An 18,572-nucleotide genomic window follows, 5' to 3' on the forward strand; every position below is an offset into this window, starting at 1 on the left:
GCACCCCGCCAGACCGTCGCAGGGGCTTTCTGGAAGGAAACTTATTTTGTCTGCTTCCTTTGTGAATGTTATTTTCCTATCTGTGATAGTGCTCGGGGGAGACCCTAAGGGGTAGGGGTGAGGGCCTCCGGGGACTTTAACCCCTCTCTTCCCAGTCCACCGTGCCCCATGCCTTTCCAGATGAGAAAATCTGGAGTTGTCCCTGCCTGTGAAAGTACAGATGTGCAAGGGACTCTTGGAATTCTTGGGAGTGTGGACGCAGGAAGGGGGAGAGAGAAGGAAACCTCTGGAAAATTGTAGGAGTCCAGAGGTGGCTCCTTCCAAGCCAACTGCCAAAGCCTGATCTGACCTTTGGCTACCTGGAAAATATTCTTCAACAGGATGGTGGTTTGGGGTCTGGATTTATCACAAGAGGTTTCCCTTGGCCTGCAGTATGGTCAGGACTGAGGTCTCTGTTCTGCCATCTTGGTGGCCCTTAATCACCCAGATCCATACCCTTAATAATGGTCCACACTTAGAGCTTAGCTTAGTGGGCTAAAGCCTCTGCCTATGCTGCCTAAAATAAAATATTCCAACAATGGTGGGGGGAGGGGTTGCTATTACTGTCCTATTTTACAGATGAGGAAACTGAGCCACGGGTAGGTAAGGCCTCTTGCCCAAGCTCACAGAGTTAGTAAAGAGTGAACCTGGATCTAAACGCGAAAAGTCTGCTGCAGGCTCTAAACTCTTAACCACGGTTTTATACTGCCCCCTGTAATCTGGGAATAATAATACGTCCCTCCCAGGATTGGGGCAGAGATTAAATGAGAGAAATGTATGCCAAGCACCTGGCATGCAGTGGGCCCTGGATAAACCTTGGTTCCCTTTGCTTCTGGCCAGAACCACTTGCCCATTCTCCTGGGACTCACCTCCTTAATCCCCCCTAGTCTTTGCAGAGGGGACCTGATCCATTGCCCGGTGTAGCGTTCCAAGAATGAAGATACAGTGTCTATTTAAAAAGCCCTTTGGATTTAAACTGAACAATTCCCTCCCACCCCCCCTTTTTAATCTGCACGCTTTTAACGGCTCACTTCATGGACATTAATTTTAATGGGACGATTATTACCCTGTTTGGAAGCCTGCCCCTCGAATGCTGGGCTGGAAAGGTGGTGCTGGGTTGGGTCCCAGACTCCCGGATGTTTTCTGAGGCAAAGAGAGTGCAGTCTTGGCCATGGGGATGTGTCATTCAGCAGAGGGAGAGGAGAAAAGGGTGATAGGAAGGTGGAGGAAGAGAGAAGACCTCTGTTGCCCCCTCCCCCGCATACACACACTCTGCATCTGACAGGCCCCATTTTGCTCACCCTGCATTGTTCTATCCTATCCTACCATTTGCTAACTGGAGAGCGTGGCCTTGAGATGAGACTTTTTGGAGCTTCTATGCCCACATCTATAAAGTGGAATAATAATAGTGCCAACCTCACAGAGTTCAATAAGATCACGGATATGCCCAGAACATCCATTGCATTTCATAAATGTTGCCTACTGTTAGTATTTTAAGGTAGACTATGTAAGCTTTGAGGAATGCTGGCGGGCTGGAACTTTCACATATGGTTTTCCCCTTCTGTAAATTGTTGATTCCATCCCTGATATTAAATATCACCCCCCAAATTATTTGGGAAAATAACGTAACACAGTAACACTTCACAAAAATGATTTATTTTAATGTTTAATTTAATAATTTAATTTAAAAATTTGTATCATGTTTACTCTGTGCCAGGTGCTATATTGCATACCTTGCACATATTAACTCATTTAATACTCCAAACAACCAGTGTAATAAGTACTATTAATAGTCCTATGTAATGGGGCAGAGTACTTACTAACTTATCCAAGGTCATAGTGCTCTCTGACCCCAAAGTTTGTGCTCTTTAGTATTCTGTCACCATTGGAGACTTGAAAGGAGGGGCACTGTTAATGTGCTGAATTGTATCCCCCCACATTCATAGGCAGAACTCTTAACCCCTAGTTAAGAAATCTTTACAGTGTGACTATATGTGAACACAAGGTCTGTAAAACTGTAAGTTGTTTTTTTTTAAAGATTTTATTTATTCATGCATACAAGAACCGGGGTACAGACCAGTTGCACAGGAGGGTGAGAAGATTCACCAGAGACAAAGAGGGGAACGGAACAGGGAGACTGACTGAAATACACTGCTGAGGGGAGCAGCGGGCAAGACAGGAGAGGTCTGCCACACCGTGTGGGATTCTCGCTGGCTGGCTGGGATCTAACTGGTGCTGTGGAGGCTGCGGACAGCTGGACAGATTCACAGCACTGCGCTCAACTGCCTGTGCCACCAGGGGAGGCCCCAAAACTGTAAGTAAGTTAAAATGAGGTCATTAGAATGGCACTCATCCAACATTTAACCCAATATGGTATCCTTAGAAGTCTGGAGAGGCCCAGTGGCATCTGCAGGTCAAGGAGGCAGGTCTTTGAAGAAACCTACCTTGCCAACTCCTTGATCTTGGACTTCTGGCCTCCAGAACTGTGAGGAAATTAATCTATTTTGCTTAAACTCCCTAGTCTATGGCACTTTGTTAAGGTACCCCTCACAAACTAATACAGAATAATGAGTCTAAGGGCATGACCTAGGGCGTCCCTGGTGGCCTAGGGGTTAAGTCTCAGTGCTATCACCCAGACAGCCCTCTCTGGCCAAAGTGGCCTGATGCCTGAGTTCAATCCCCAGCCAGGGAACTGACCCACATGGAGCAGCAGACCTCTCCTGTCTTGCCTGCTGCTCCCCTCAGCAGTGTATTTCAGTAGATCCGCCTGTTCTGCTTCCCACTCTGTCTCTGGTGAATCCTCTCACCCCCTGCACCTCTGGCCTACACCCCAGTTCTTCTATGAAAAAATAAATAAAACAAAAAATTAGAAATAAATAAATAAAGGAATGTCTTAGAAAGGAAGATAAATGCAGAATTCACCAGACTCTGGCTGCTTTTACTGCTGGGCATGCGCTTCGACGTTTTTTCTGCATTCTTGAGCAAGGATGATTCGTGGGACTATTCACCTTCTTCCTCTTCCATTTCTCTTTGGAATTTTTTTAAAAGATTATTTATTTAGGGCAGGAGAGGTCTGCTGCACCATCTGGATCAGCTCTCTGGGCAACCAGGGATCGAACTCGGTGCTGCAGTGGCTGGCAATAGCTTGATAGCGCTGTGTCATTCACAGCACCACCAGGGAGGCCCCTCTTTGGAAAATTTTAAGGGAGAAAGGAGCTTTAGGGAGTTAGTTTAAGAAATAGTTTATGAAATCCAGTTGATCCCTTTATTCAGAGAAAACTTTCCCAGCCAGTTGCAATGAAGTGTGGCCTCTCTCATAGAGTGAAGAATTAAGACAAATTTTCCCATCCGTGTAGATTTCCTATGGCATCCTGTAGTTTAAAAGTGGGCACAGCACATCGTAGATGCTCAGGAAATAGCTGCTGAAAGAAAGATTCAATGAGTGAACGAATGAATGAATGAATGATTTGTCTGATTTGTCTTCCCAACATACATGATGATCTGCAAAGAATTGTTAACATCAATAACTTAAAAAAATTTTCTTGCCCACATTCCTTCCCTTACCTTGTAAGAAATCAGTCCTCAAGTGTTTTGAGCAGGAAACGGGGGTGGGATTTCTTCTCTTAATTAAAACAATAATTACCTATCCTGGTGTTTGAGACGGCATGAGTCTTACCTTATGGTGTTCTGATTCCCGTGGCTTGGTGAAGTGGCAAATGAATAAACAGCTGTCACCTTCTCCAAACAGCTGTGTTTCCTGAGGCCATGTATTCTTGCCAGAGCCAGATTTGATGCCAGGAGTCGACCTGGTGAACAACAGAGTTCTTGAATCAAAATCAAAGCTATAGCAGAGTGGTTGGACACTTTGTGCCAGAGAGACTTAGGTTTGAACCCTATTCCCGCCATACGATAGCTCAGTATTGAGCCTTCACTTTCCCATCTGTAAAATGGGAATAATAATCATAGTACCCACTTCATTAGGTTGTTGTGAAGATTAAAAGACATAATGTATCAAGTGTTGGCCAAGTGCTTGGCACTCAGCAAATGTTATTATGGTTCTTGTTGATATGTCAGGATTATTAAACATCCACTTAAGAAACAGAGCAGGGACTCTGACCTAAACCCATTGGGAAAACATGAGGATTCAGATTTCAGTGAGTCCAATATTGAATTACATCAGTTATTCCCAGGGATGCTCCTCTATTTAATAGACCTAAGCAGGGTCTATTTAACCCTCTGATACCTGAAAAAAATGGGGCAACCCTTTTTCTTTAGGGACCTCCTAATTGTTTGCCACCCTGCCTTTAAGGACCTTTTTTGTTTTAAGTGAAGAAAGGCAGACAAATGTCCACAGCAGGGGAGAAAAAATTAACCAACCCATAATTATAGTCTCATCAATACTTTAAGTGTAAAGGGTAAACCTCACTTAAATAAAACCTAATGCCTTGATTACTAGAGTCACAAGAGATAGGGTTGATTAAACCTGCACCCCTGCTGTGAAAATTCAGACATATTGTCCTTTGCTCAAGCAATAATCACTTTATTGAAGGCAACTGAGCTGAGTTTAAACCAGCGAATCACTAGACTTGAAATTACACTGATGAGAGGGTAAATGAGGATAAATGCTGGAGAACAATTGGGCAGACCTGAAAAAACTGAAAATGCACATGTCCTGTGACCTGGTGATTCCATTTCTAGCGATTTTCTCTAGATCAGCGGTTCTCAACGAGGGACAATTTTGCTCCCCGGGAGACATTTGGCAATGTCAGGAGACATTTCTTGGTTGTCAGAACTGAAGGGTGCTACCAGCCTCTAGTGGGTAGAAGCTTGGGACACTGCTTAACATCCTACAACATACAGGCAATGGTGAATTATACGGCCTAATGTGTCAATAGTGCTGGGTATGAGAAACCCTTCCCTAGTTGCAGTTAGTATGCAATGGGTATAAGAAAATCCAACTGGTGGAGACTTAAATTATAAATTTATAATTATAAATTTTTATTATATTTATATCTTAAGATATATTTGTTTTAAGTTATATTTTCTTTGATTATTTAAAGATTATCATTATGGTGCACAATCTTCTTATTGCTTTTTATTGTCAAATTGTGTAAGTTTGTATTATTTATGACAAACAAGTCCAGAGCAGGTATTAGCAAACATATGTGTGAACCAGTTTGGTTCACTGCCTATTTTTGTAATAATTTTATTGGAACACACTCATTCTTGTGTATTTATTTATTATCTCTGGCTGCTTTTGTGCTGCAACAGCATGAAGTAAAAATTTTATGACCCACAAGGTCAAAAATATTACTGCCTGACCCTTTACAGAAAGAGTGTGTCAATCCCTGGTCCATAAGGAGGCAAGCTCAGAGGTGGGTTTGTGGTGCAAACATTTCATTAAGAATCTGGTTATGCCTGTGCTTCCTGGTAGAATGTATGTTTTAGTCCTCAAGCTTATTGTCTCATGCCAACAAAAAGGCTGCCACAGCTCCAGGTAATGCTGACAAGTTCCCGAAGCTAGGGGAGAGGCAAGGAATGATTCTTCCCTAGAGCCTTTGGAAGCTAGCACATTATCTCATGATCCAAAGAGTTTGCATTCCCACTACACTTACACATTTCCAGAATTACCATTTGACACTTTCATTTACATTTATTGAGCAGAATAACTTAGTCACATGGTCATACCTAGCTTCATGAGATGTTGGGAAATGTAGTCTTTTAGCTATGCAGCAATGTGCTTAATTAATATATTTGGGAGTTCTGTTATTAAAAAAGGAGTTGCTAGATGAAGGTCTCTGTTTCATCATTATAGCCTTAGACCAGAGGTTGTCAAATTCAGTCAAATTCAGTCCTGGGTCTATTTCTTTTTAATTGAACTGACTGTAGATTCACATGCAACTGCAGAAAGAATACAGCTCTCTTCTATACCTTGCCTGGGTTTCCCAGTGATAATATGTGGCAAAACAATAGTATAATATCATAAGTAGGGTTTTTATATTGATACAATTTCTTTGACGTGTAATTGTGTGTTTGTATGTGTGTGCATGTGTTAAATTCTATACAATTTAGTAATTTGTGTAAGTTCCTGTAGCCACCCCATCATAAAGATACAATTCTATGGGCTGGATGTAACATTGTTTACTAAACTGCTCACCCATTGAAGGGCATCCAGATTGTTTCCTTTTTTTTTAAGATTTATTTATTTATTTGTTTGTTTATTTATTTATGCATACAAGAGCTGGGGTACAGGCCAGAGATGCAGGGGGTGAGAGGATTCACCAGAGACAGAATAGGGAACAGAACAGGCAGACTGACTAAACTACACTGCTGAGGAGAGCAGCGAGCCAGTCAGGAGAGGTCTGCTGCACCATGTGGCTTGCTCCCTGGCCGGCCACGGATCAAACTCATGCTGCAGAGACTGAGGATAGCTTCATAGTGTGGTGCTTAACCCCTGGTGCCACCAGGAAGGCCCTTTTTTCCATTTTTGCCTTTGAGAACGAAAACTGCTGTGTGCAGGTTTGAAGGTGCACACAAGTTTTTATTTTGCTGGGAAATATGCCCAGGAATGCAATTGTAGGCCACATGACAGTTGAATGTTTAATTTTCTAAGAACCTGCCTAATTTTTACAGACTGGCTATACCATTTTGCATTTCTACCAGCAATACATGAATGATCCCAGTTCCTCTTCTTCCTTTCCAACATTTGATATCATTGTTGTTGTTTTATTTTAGCCATTCTGATTAGTGTGTAGTGATATCTCATTGTGGTTTCAGTGTGGTTTTGCCTAATGGCTAATGATATTGACCATCATTTCATGTGATTGTTCTTTGCATATTCTCTTTGATGACTCCATCTATTTGTGTAAATAAAGTTTTATTGGAACACCCCCCCCCATTCATTTATATATCATCTATGTCTGCTTTTACACTATCACAGAAGAACTGAGCATTGGGACAGAAGCTATGACTTGCAAGCCAAAAATATGTTACCTTGCCCTTCACAGAAAAATGTTGCCAACCCCTGCTATAGATAAATTATCATTTATTCCTTGAGGCTGGAATCAACCATGGAGGTGAAAAGACCTGGGCTGTTTGTCATAGATTCTCCCACAATTTATTCCTTGAGGCTGGGTACAAAGATAGCCAAACAAAGTCAGGGCATTGGCAAGGAAGAAGGAGAAAATGATGGTTTTTGAAGAACTAGAGAAAGTCAGGGATGCTCAGAGATGTTCATGGCGGCATTGTTGAAAATAAGCAAAATTAAAAAGCAACAAAAATATGAATAGTAAATAAAATATGGCATATTTGAAGTTCAAAATTACTGCAAGGAATTACACACCATGAGCTAGATTTAGGGGTAGATATACTTCAAAAATGATATTGAGTAAAACAAGGCATTTGCCGATTATTTGTATGATTTGATGCTGTTTATAAAAATTTGCAACATCCATGAAATGATGGTATAAATTATTCATGGACATTTCTTGAAAACAGGAAGGAGACACATGAAATTCATGATGGTTTTGCCTTTGCCTTTGGGATGTGGAAGATGGAAATAGCAATGGTGTAGCTGATAAAAGAGCAATCCATGCATTTATTAGGACTTTAAATGCATTTTCCACATATTTCAATTTTCAGATTTTTTTAAAATTTATTTTTATTTACTTATTCATACATTCAAAGAACTGGGGTGCAGGCCAGAGGTTGCGGGGTGGTGAGCAGATTCACCAGAGACAAAGTGGGGAGCAGAACAGGGGGATCTACTGAAATACACTGCTGAGGGGAGCAGCGGGTGAGTCAGGAGAGGTCTGCTGCACCATGTGGGTCACCTCCCTGGGATCACACTCAGGTCACAGTGGCTGGTGATAACTTGATAGCACTGAGACTTTAACCCCTGTGCCACCAGGGAGGCCCTTCAGGATTTGTTTCTAATAGTGAAGGTCTGCTATACCTTTATTTACAATCTTTGCAGTTTACCAAAGCACACAGGTAAGACTTCAGAATTCCCTGATTTCACTGGTTAAGACAGTGCATTCAGGGGGTAGCAGACACTTTTCATTTATGCCAATTCAGCATTCATCCTCTACTTTTGGGGATCTGTCCCCCATCCCAATCCTGAGATTCTGCCAATCTTAGGCTACCAATCTTAGGAGTATCTGCACTCTTTGTTCACAGATGAGGGCATCTGACCTCAAAATAGGCCGCTGGACCCCACTAGCCTCAGGATTTGGTTGGAGATGTATCTCTGGCCAGCTTCCTGTTTGCTGCAGTGTAGCCTTGGAAAGGTTCCTGAGAGCTCTGTGGCGGCGAAGGGTGGAGGGTTGGGGGAGTGTCTGTTTCTTCAACCTTCTCAACAAGCCTGCAAGTAACTTAAACCAATATGATCATTTCTGCTTAAAAGGGATTTTGTCCTGTGCAGCTGAACGCCTACTGATACGTAGTAAATAGGTAAATTAAAATCCAGGTCTTGGGCTTCCCCTGGTGGCCCAGCAGTTGAGCGCTGGGCTGCGAGGCTGCCCGCAGACTCTGTAGCGCCGGTTCGTTCCCCGGCCAGCGGCCGGCGAGGGTCCCACCAAAAAAAAAAAAAATCCAGGTCTTAAAAGACATATGTCTCCATGGTCCCAGAAATAAAGAAGTAAAACAGAGGCCTCCTTGGTGGTGCAGAGGTTAAAATCTCAGTGCTATCAAGATATCACCAGCCACTGTGGCTTGAGTTCGACCCCCAGCCCGGGAGCTAACCCTGATGCTACAGTCCTCTCCTGTCTTACCTGCCGCTCCCTCAGCAATGTATTTCAGTAGATCCAATGTATTCAGTAGATTTCAATGTATTCCAGTAGATCTGCTCCCCGCTCTCTGTGGTGAATCCTCTCACCCCCATACCTCTGGTCTGTACCCCAGTTCTAGTATGCATAAATAAAAATAAATTAATTAAAAATTTTAACAAAGAAGTAAAACTGTAAAGGACCTCCATAGACGAGAAGAATGGAAAATAATAGAATAATTGATGAATGCAATTGATTAAGTCTGGCATACACTGTGATGCACTGTCCAGAACCGTTTCAGTAGCTGTTCTCAAATTTTGCTGCCCCTTGGGAGCTTTTAAAAATCCTGAGAGCCAGGACATACCTCAGGTCACTTAAATCAAGATGTCTGCAGTGGGAACCAGAAAACACCACTTCTACAGTGCCCAAGTGATTCCAATGTGCAATTAAGTTTGCATCACCTTTCAGGAAGGATGGCTGTATTCCTCCTGGTGCTAACAGTGCTGCAGGAAGACTGCCCTCTGCTATCAGTCCCCTGTGGGGATTGCCTCAGTTGGAGATAATAACTTGCCCAAATCATTTTTTCCTTCCAAGGGCAGTCTGCAACTATGAAGAAATCAACTATTGGTGCAAAGAACTGATCTTTTTGTCACAGCTCCTCCCACATGGAAGGCTGGAGCTGACTGAAGTTGGGTATTTCCCTTCCCCTGCATCACTTAGGTTCTTGTTAATTCCCCAGCAGGCTAAGCTCTCATTAACTAGTTTCTCCTGAGGACGAGCCTTGCTAAGAAGAACAGAGTGCTGTGGCATTTTCCAAAGATGGTTCCTTTCTTCTCTCCCTGCTGGAAGCATGAGGGAATTCTTCTTTGGGACTTATTGTGGGAACTTGGTCAAACCACTAGAGATAAAAACATACAAAATTGTGAGCCGCCATGTGACTGGTTATAGTTCAGGATTTTCTTCTCCAGTGCTTGTCCCACTGAGTCTCTTCTTCAGTAAGCTGGAACTCTGTGTATTCACCTGTCTGTCTTTCCAATCTTGGGGACATCGGTTGACTCTCTCTTACCTTGCCTCACTTATAGATCCCAGAAGAGTAGATGATTTTCAGTCTGTTCTGCTTTTCATTTGTTTTTAGAACGGAGTAGAGACTGCCAAGTTCTTGTGTGTGGAACCAAAAGCCAACCTAAGATTTTTAAGTAATACACAATCTAAGCCAGTGTGGAGGAGGAGGAAGACAGGGAAGACTTCTTGGAGGAGGTGACCTCTAAAGCAAAACATGGTAGAAGTTAGGCAGGTGCAGGTGAAAGCAGAAAACTATAAGAGATGGATATAATTAAAGTTTAGAGACTGAGGAGGAAAGCGTGGAGAGAGCAGGCTACAGGAGGTCATACATGGCATTGACCTTGGAGAAATCTTGTGAAAAAGGGCATTACAATTCATACCCTTGACACATATTCAAAGAACTCAGGCACATTATAGACATTCCCCCACCCCATCCTCATGGCAACCCCTGTGTTGTCCATCTGCAAAGTGCTTTAAGGAAACTCTGAGATGCTTAGGGCACTTTGTTGCTATTAAGTGCCCATATAAATTGCAGCTTATTGGCTCAAAGGTTTGATTTCCTATTTTTCTTTCCATTTGTGTGTCATTGTAATTAGAGTTCCAGAGTGCTCAGTGCACCGAAGTGCTAAGAGTGATTTTTCTATTAAAACAGAAAGGAGACTTTTTTCTTCAGCGGGCTGCAAAGTGGAATACACCAAGCCATTCATTCTATCTCCTGTATGGGCGCTTGGGTTGAGATTTATGCGATTCATAATAGCATCCCTCTTTTCTATCTTATTTTTTTTTAAACAAGCTCTGGCCAGTTTTATTAAAGAAAAATTTTGCATGATTTACTTTTCACCAGTCTGTTCTGGCATGCTTTTAATGATATTAGAATCACCTGGGTCAATGATAGCCAGTGTGCATACTCTGTGGTATTTTCCACATGTGTGCCCAATTCGATATTATTACCACTGTAGTGATGGACACCAGTTTTGGCCAACATGGCGTAGTACTATGTTTCAGATTTCCTCAAGGCTGGGCAGTTGTTGGCGGGCATGACCCGTTTAGCTTTGCCTTGTCTGATCATTTTCAGAATCTGCTTATAACCCAGCACGTACTTTCCACTTTTCATAACAAGTTGGAGCCTAGAGTTGATCGACTCCAGCGACTTTTTCATCTTCTTTGTGGCCACCATCTTTCTGCTTTCAGTGTGCGATGGCCCCCAACCAAGAACAGTTGCCAAGATGGCTGGGGAGAGAGAAAGGGCCCCTCTCTTCTATCTTAAAGGAGTAAATTCATCTTTCTCTATGTTACTCTGTGTGTATATTTTGTGTGTGTGGTTGTGTGTGTCTTTATACTCTGCAGCCTCATCAGCAAGTAGGCTGATGCTCAAGTTTTCATTGAACATCTACTATGTATGGACACAAACCTCAGAAACAGCTTCTGTCTCCTCTGAGTTCCATCATTCATGAGTTCATGTGTTAATTCATTCAGCCCAGCCAACCAACATGTATTGAGTACATTCTAAAAGTTAGACTCTGTGGTAGGGGCTGAGAACATTAATAAGACAGACAAGTTTCCTACCCTCAAGGAGCCTACATTCTAATGGGGAGATACATCAACAAGTGAATAATAAAGACTTGAGCCATTGACAGAAAGGTCAATTTCAGTGATAAAAACTGGTGCACATTACTTAAAGTGTTCAGATCACTTATCTGAGGACATCACATTTAAGGTGAGAGTCGAAGGGGCAAAGTGGAAAGCTAGTGTAAGGACCGTGATTCAGTAAGTGGGAAGTACATGCAAAGGTTCCTGAAGAGGAAAAGGGCTTGGCTTCATCAAACCACAGATGAGTTTGCATGGGAAGGTGTAAAACACCCACCAAACCCTCACACACTTACTGGTAGGGATGTGAAGTGGTGGATGCACTTTGCAAATCAGTGTGGTGGTTTTTCAAATGATTAAATGTTATTAAAAATGATCTAAGCCAGCAATTCCACTCCTAAATATATACCCAAGGGAATACAAAACACAAAAGCCTCTACACAATTGCTCAAAGCAGCATTATGCATCTTAGTCCAAGGACGGAAGCAACTCCAGTATCTTTCTTTGGTAAATGGATGGTCAAAATGTGTTGTGTTCACACGATGGGATATTACTTAGCTGTAAAAGGAACAAATGACTGACACATCATACAACTTGGATGAACTTTGAAAATGCTCTGCTAAGTGAAAAAAAGTCAATCACAAAGACTCATCTATGATATTCCTTTTATATGAAATGTCTAGAACAGAAAAATCTATAGAAAAATCTATATATATGGGCCTCCCCGGTGGCGCAGCGGTTGAGCGCTGGGTTGCGAAGCTGCTCGCAGTCTCTGCAGCGCTGGTTCGATCCCCGGCTGCTCCCCGGCCACCGAAGGAGGGTCCCACATGGCGCGCAGACCTCTCCTGCCGCCCACTGCTCCCCTCAGCAGTGTGCTTCGGTTCTTCTGCCTGCTCTGCTCCCCGCTCTGGCTCAGGTGAATTCTCTCACCCTCCCGTGCTTCTGACTGTACCCAGTGCTTGTATAAATAATAAAAAAAAAAATGCCCAAAATATTTAAAAAAAAAAAAGAAAAATCTATATATAAAAATCCATTTTTTAATTTGTAAATTGTATTTATTTTTAAAGATTTATTTATTTATGCAACTTATTTATTTATACAAGAACTGGGGTATAGGCCAGAGGTGCAGGGGGTGAGAGGATTCACCAGAGACAGAGTGGGGAACAGAATAGGCTGATCTATTGAAGCATACTGCTGAGGGGAGCAGGGGGAGAAACAGGAGAGGTCTGCTGTGCCATGTGGGTTAGCTCCCTGGCTGCGGATTGAACTCGTGCTGTAGTAGTTGCAGATAGCTTCATAGTGCTGACACTTAACTCCTTGCACCACCTGGATGGCCCCAATTTTATTTATTTTTAATTGAGGTAATATTGGAGTACCCCATCAGATATTACCACCACAGGGCACTTACCACCAACTCACCCATATTCCAAGGCCATAGACCATTGTGCTTCTTTCCCTTTGTTGTCACCCCTCCCCCACCTTGGTGCTCCAATTCTGCATTCAGCTGTCAAGGGTTAGTTTTCTGTGACTATTCTAGAAGCCACTCAGTCACACAATTTAGGTAGGTGAATCGTAAATTATGTGAATTATCTCAGAATAGGGGTTTTTAGAGATGATTTTGTTTGTTATTTCGAGAACAGTGGCAGCATCTTGAGGTGTTTTAAATAGGGGAGTATCCTGGTTGGATTCACTCTTTCAAGAACTCTGAGATAGCCATGTGGTTCATTGTCAGCAGCAAGCTGGTGGCCAGTGAAGCTGCAGTCATCCAGAAGTGATGATGGCGTCTTGGCTCAGGGTTGCCAGATTTAGCAAGTACAAACACAAACACAAACACAGGAGGGCCTCCCTGATGGCCTAGGGCTAAGTCTCAGCGCTATCAACTCGGTGGTCTGAGTTTGATACCTGGCCAGGGAGCTACCCACATGGCACAGCAGACCTCTCCTGTCTCACCCACTGCTCCCCTTAGCAGTGTATTTCAGTAGATCTGCCTGTTCTGCTCCCCACTCTGTCTCTGGTGAATCCTCTCACCCCCCCACACACACACCTCTGGCCTACACCCCAGTACCTCTATGTAATAAAGAAATCTTTAAAAATAAAATACAAATGCAAAGACTTAGTTAAATCTTAATTTTAGATCAGCAAAGAATACATATCTTTCAGTGTATGTCCCAAATGTTGCATGGGACATGTACTAAGAAGTTATTCTTTGCTTATCCCAAATTCAAATTTTGCGTGGGCATACTAAAAAAAGATTCACTGTTGATTTGAAATTTCATTTCATTGGACATCCTGTATCTTATCTGGCAACCTAACTTCGACTGGAATGGTGGTGGGGAGATGGAGAAAAGTGGACAAATTTAAGATAAGTTGTCAAGCAGCCTTGTCAGAGATGGCTGTGAGCGGTGAGGGAGAGGGAGAACCAGGATGCCTGCCGAAGAATCAGAGCAGCACACCCTGCTGCACTGAGATTGGAAGTTATGTCAGGATTGCAAAGAAGCAAGTTAGTTGGGAGAGATGATTTGGGGAAAAACATGTTGGGGTTCATGTTTCATTGGAGTCAGGGTCAAAGGCATGCTTACCACAAGGATTCTTTACTTCATGTGAGACTAATCTTGGGGTTCCAGGACTGAACAAGCCTGCTTGCTTTGGTTCTTTTTTTTTTTTTTTTTTTTTTTGAAAGGTTTATTTATGTATACAAGAGCTGGGATGTAGGCCAGAGGCTGGGGTGGGGGGTGGGGTATGAGAGGATTCACCAGAGACAGATGGGGAACCATCCTCCAACTTCTATTCCTTTTTATTTAAGGCAGCAGGACACTTGTTGCTGGCCACTGAAGGAGTTAAATGCATTGAATTTGCAAGGAACACCCTTGCTCTGGAAAAGGGTGTGGCTCATGGCACATCAGACTTTCAGAGCATAGGTTAGATGTAATCTCCATCTGCCAGGTCTGTGCATATCATCTCCAGCTTTTATTGAGCGCCTACTGTGTGCCTTATGGATGCTCTGGGTTTTTTTTTTTTTTTTAAAGATTTATTTATCTATGCACACAAGAGCTGGGGCACAGGCCAGAGATGCGGGAAGTGAGAGGATTCACCAGAGACAGAGTGGTGAACAGAACAGGCAGATCGAGTGAAATACACTGCTGAGGGGAGCAGCGGGGGAGTCAGGAGAGGTCTGCTGCACCATGTGGGCTGCTCCCCAGCTGGCTGGGAATTGAACTCGTGCTACAGAGGCTGCGGACCGCTTCACAGTGCAGCGCTCAATCCCTTGCACCACCAGGGAGGCCCAGGGTGCTCTGAGTTTTTTTTTTTTACGAGCATTTTATCAGTCATACAGTCTTTATCGTTGGCATTTGAAGAAATGGAGGCCCAGGAATTTATTATTAGAAAGATTTAAAATCAATAGAAGAATTGTTAGTGAATGGTAGGCAAATATACTGAGAAAAGGACAGTATTTTCCTTCCTTTTTCTTTCTCATTTTCCCAACCCCATTAACCTGCACTGGCCCTGTAAAAAAATTTTTTTTTAATTTATTTCACTTATTTTATACAAGAACCAGGGTACAGGCCAGATGCACGGGAGGGTGAGAGGATTCACCAGAGACAGAACAGGCAGACTGACTGAAATACACTGCTGAGGGGAGCAGTGGGAGAGGCAGGAGAGGTCTGCCACGCCATGTGGGACCCCCACCGGCCGGCCCTGATCAAACTGGCGCTGCAGAGGCTGCGGACAGCTTCACAGCGCTGTGTTCAACTGCCTGCGCCACCAGGGGAGCCCCCCTGTAAAAATTCTTTTAAAGGGGCAAGAGGAAACATTGATTTGTCACCATCATAATTAGGTATTGAAAATATTTCCAGTTTGCTTTTTGTTCTAAATATTCGATGTTTCTTACATTCTAGAGATATCAGAAAAGCCATGTTTGGCTTTTGACATACAAGTAGATTATCAAAGCAAGTTTGACTGATGGGGCAAGTTAGCTCAATTTTTTTTAGTGGGGAGGTACCTCGTTTTTCCCTAATACAAGAATTTTATTTTAGACACTTTTTATGCCTCACATCACATCCTCTTGTCTCATACCTTGCTTAAGTCATTGCCGTAGCAACTGACTTTATGCCTGGGTAACCTGACAGTCCCTTCTGTTAGCTGCATAGAGTATCTCTTGCTTTCTTGCCCCAGGGCATCTTCTCTGCCCTGGTGCAGGACATCTAGAGAATACCATTTACTTATAACCAACCTGAAGTGAGAGGTTATGAAACATTCCTCACTTAACCCTTATGAAGGATGAGCCAGTGGATAAAAGCTTACTTCTTCCAGTTATTATCTCTTAGACATCCTGAGCTGTGTTTCAGTCTCCTTAGAGGTCCTGGTAGGATGAAGTATAAGTTGCCCATGGCAGAAACAACTCTAGAATGCTTTCTGGGTTACATGTCCCCTCTTCTGTTTCTTCTTGGTCCCCCACTCCTATTTTCTAGAACCCTCTACAAATAACCAGCTGCCTTTGAGCTTAGGTCTCAGCCTCTGCTTTCTGGAGGAATAGAGCAGGCTAGGACAACAGTCACTGTAGAAAATTAAGTATACAAATAAATGGGGGAAATCTAAAATCACCCATAATCCCGCCCTTACTAGAAGTATCTTCTGCTAAGATTGAGTGCATATTCTTTTCAAATGCATATACACTTCTTAAAAAGGTTAAATCTGGGCTCTATCTATCTGTTATGATCCTGATTTTTTTCTTTCTACCCTGTGAACTTTTTCATATGCTTTCTCCTCCAATGTACCACTTAATAGCTACATAGTATTTCATTTATTATTTATTTATGGAACCCACAGTATATTTCTGAAAAAGTGCTGAAGACAGCCATGAACAGATAAATTAGGTGCTGTCGTGGAACTGACCTTCTAGTTAGGATCTTTATTACATTCAAATTGGCCATAATTATTTTAACCAGTGACCAAAGTCAACTACTTAGATTACATCTGACTTTTGATACAGTAACAGTGAACATCCTTGAAGGTATTCTTTGAACTTATCCTCTACTTTTTTCTAAGATAAATTCTTAGAAGTGGAATAAAAGAAATGGGATGTAAGTGAACCTGTTGGAATTTCCACTTAGATCTGTGGGACTCTGGAGTCCAGGTTAATAACCATGCTGTTAATATCACTGTATTGAAAAATCATGGTAACTTGAGGCAGCCACATGGCTCCTAGCTGGTTTAGATATATGGGTTGTGTGATTTAACAATTAACAAGTCCAGTCTGGAGTTACTAAAAAAAGTAGGATTCTGGATCTGCAAGTTGCATTGTGATTTTTTTTTTTTTTTTGGTGGCTCAGTTTCTTCATCTGTAAAGTAGGGACAATAATTCACACCACAAAGTTTGTTGTTCATGCAGTAAACATTTATTGAGCAACTGCAAATCTCCAACTATCAAGCTAAGAATCACAGTCTGGTAGAGAAGGGAGATAGTAATAAACAACTGCACAACTATAAAATTACTAAAGGTGTTCTGAGTGTGGGATGCTGTGACAGTGAATAACAGGGAGAACCTAGCTATGGTGATTGTGTAGGAATTAACTAGGTCAAGGTGGGTAGAGAAATTCCTGCAGGCGGGAAGAAACGGCTGGTGCAAAGCAGCTTGAAAAAAGGAATGAGATTATGCATTTGCCACTTTCAGAACTCACAGCCTAGTTATAGTTTCTTTGGTAAATATCTTCCAGTTCGTCCATCTCCTTATTTATTTATTTTTAAAGATTTATTTATTTATACTAGAACCAGGGTACAGGCCAGATGCGGGAGGGTGAGAGGAGTCACCAGAGACAGAGTGGGGAACAGAACAGGAGCAGCGGGCGAGACAGGAGAGGTCTGCTGCGCCATGTGGGTAGCTCCCTGGCCGGTTGGAAATAGAATCCCTGCTGCAGAGGCTGTGGACAGCTTCACAGTGCTGTGCTCAACCTGCTGCGCCATCGGGAAGGCCCCATCTCCTTATTTAGCTCTTGGTTTCACATGAACTCTCAGGGAGCTATCTCCAGCCAGTGCAGCGCGAGTTCGATTCCTGGCCAGGGAGGTGACCCACATGGTGCAGCAAGCAGACCTCTCCTGCCTCGCCTGCTGCTCCCCTCAGCAGTGTATTACAGTCACTCTGCCTATTCTGCTCCCTGCTCTGTCTCTGGTGAATCCTCTCACCCCCCACACCTCCGGCCTGTACCCCACAGCTCTTGTATGCATAAATAAATAAATCTTAAAAAAACAAACGAAACACATCAGCTCTCAGTCACCTTCCCCGACCATGTCATTTTATTTTATTTTATTTTTGAAGCTGTATCTTTTCTAATAACTCTTTTTTTTAAAATAAATTTTATTTTTATATTCCCCATACAATTGCAATCCCCTTATTTTGACCCCAATCCCTCCCTTCCCCGCACCCCACCCCCTATAGAGTGTCTCTGGTTCATAGTTTTTTGTTGATTTTGATTTTCACTTTCTTATAGTTATTCATTTTCCTGGTCCCTTATTTAAGTTCTCTAGATTCCTGTGATGAGGGAGAGCATCCAGTATTTTTCTTTTTCTTTCTGGCTTATTTCGCTGAGCATGATCCCTTCCAGCGCCATCCATGTTGCTGCAAATTGCATGTGTTTATCTTTTTTGAATGCTGAGTAATATTCCATGGTGTATATGTACCACATCTTCTTGATCCAGTCATCTATTTTTGGGCATTTGGGCTGTTTCCAAAGCTTAGCTATTGTAAACAGTGCTGCTATCAACATAGGGCCAACCCAGTCATTTTAACGTTAATCACGCCCTCCCCACTTGAATGCAGATTTAAATGCTAAATTCGAGCCTCCCTGGTGGCGCAAGGGATTAAGATGCAACCTAGGAAGCACTCCGCAGCCTCTGCAGCAGGAGTTCAATCCCCGGCCAGGGAGCAGCCCACATGGCACAGCAGACCTCTCCTGTCTCTCCCGCTGCTCCCCTCAGCAGTGTATTTCAGTCTGCCTGTTCTGTTCCCCACTCTGTCTCTGGTGAATCCTCTCACCCCTACACCTCAGGCCTGTACCCCAGTTCTTGTATGCATAAAAATAAATAAATCTTTAAAAAAAAATGCTAAATTCTCCAACCCCGGCT

At 42.8% G+C, this 18,572-nt stretch overlaps 1 pseudogene across 1 annotated transcript; it reads right to left on the minus strand.

Moving 5' to 3' along the window:
• Positions 1-10,696: 10,696 nt before the first annotated feature.
• LOC311183965 (large ribosomal subunit protein eL30-like) lies at positions 10,697-11,043 on the minus strand (annotated as a pseudogene). The gene has a single exon. The product of its transcript is annotated as a large ribosomal subunit protein eL30-like (transcript).
• Positions 11,044-18,572: the final 7,529 nt, after the last annotated feature.

This window comes from Talpa europaea, assembly GCF_964194135.1.
Source record: "Talpa europaea genome assembly, chromosome: 14".
NCBI classification, from domain to species: domain Eukaryota; kingdom Metazoa; phylum Chordata; class Mammalia; order Eulipotyphla; family Talpidae; genus Talpa; species Talpa europaea.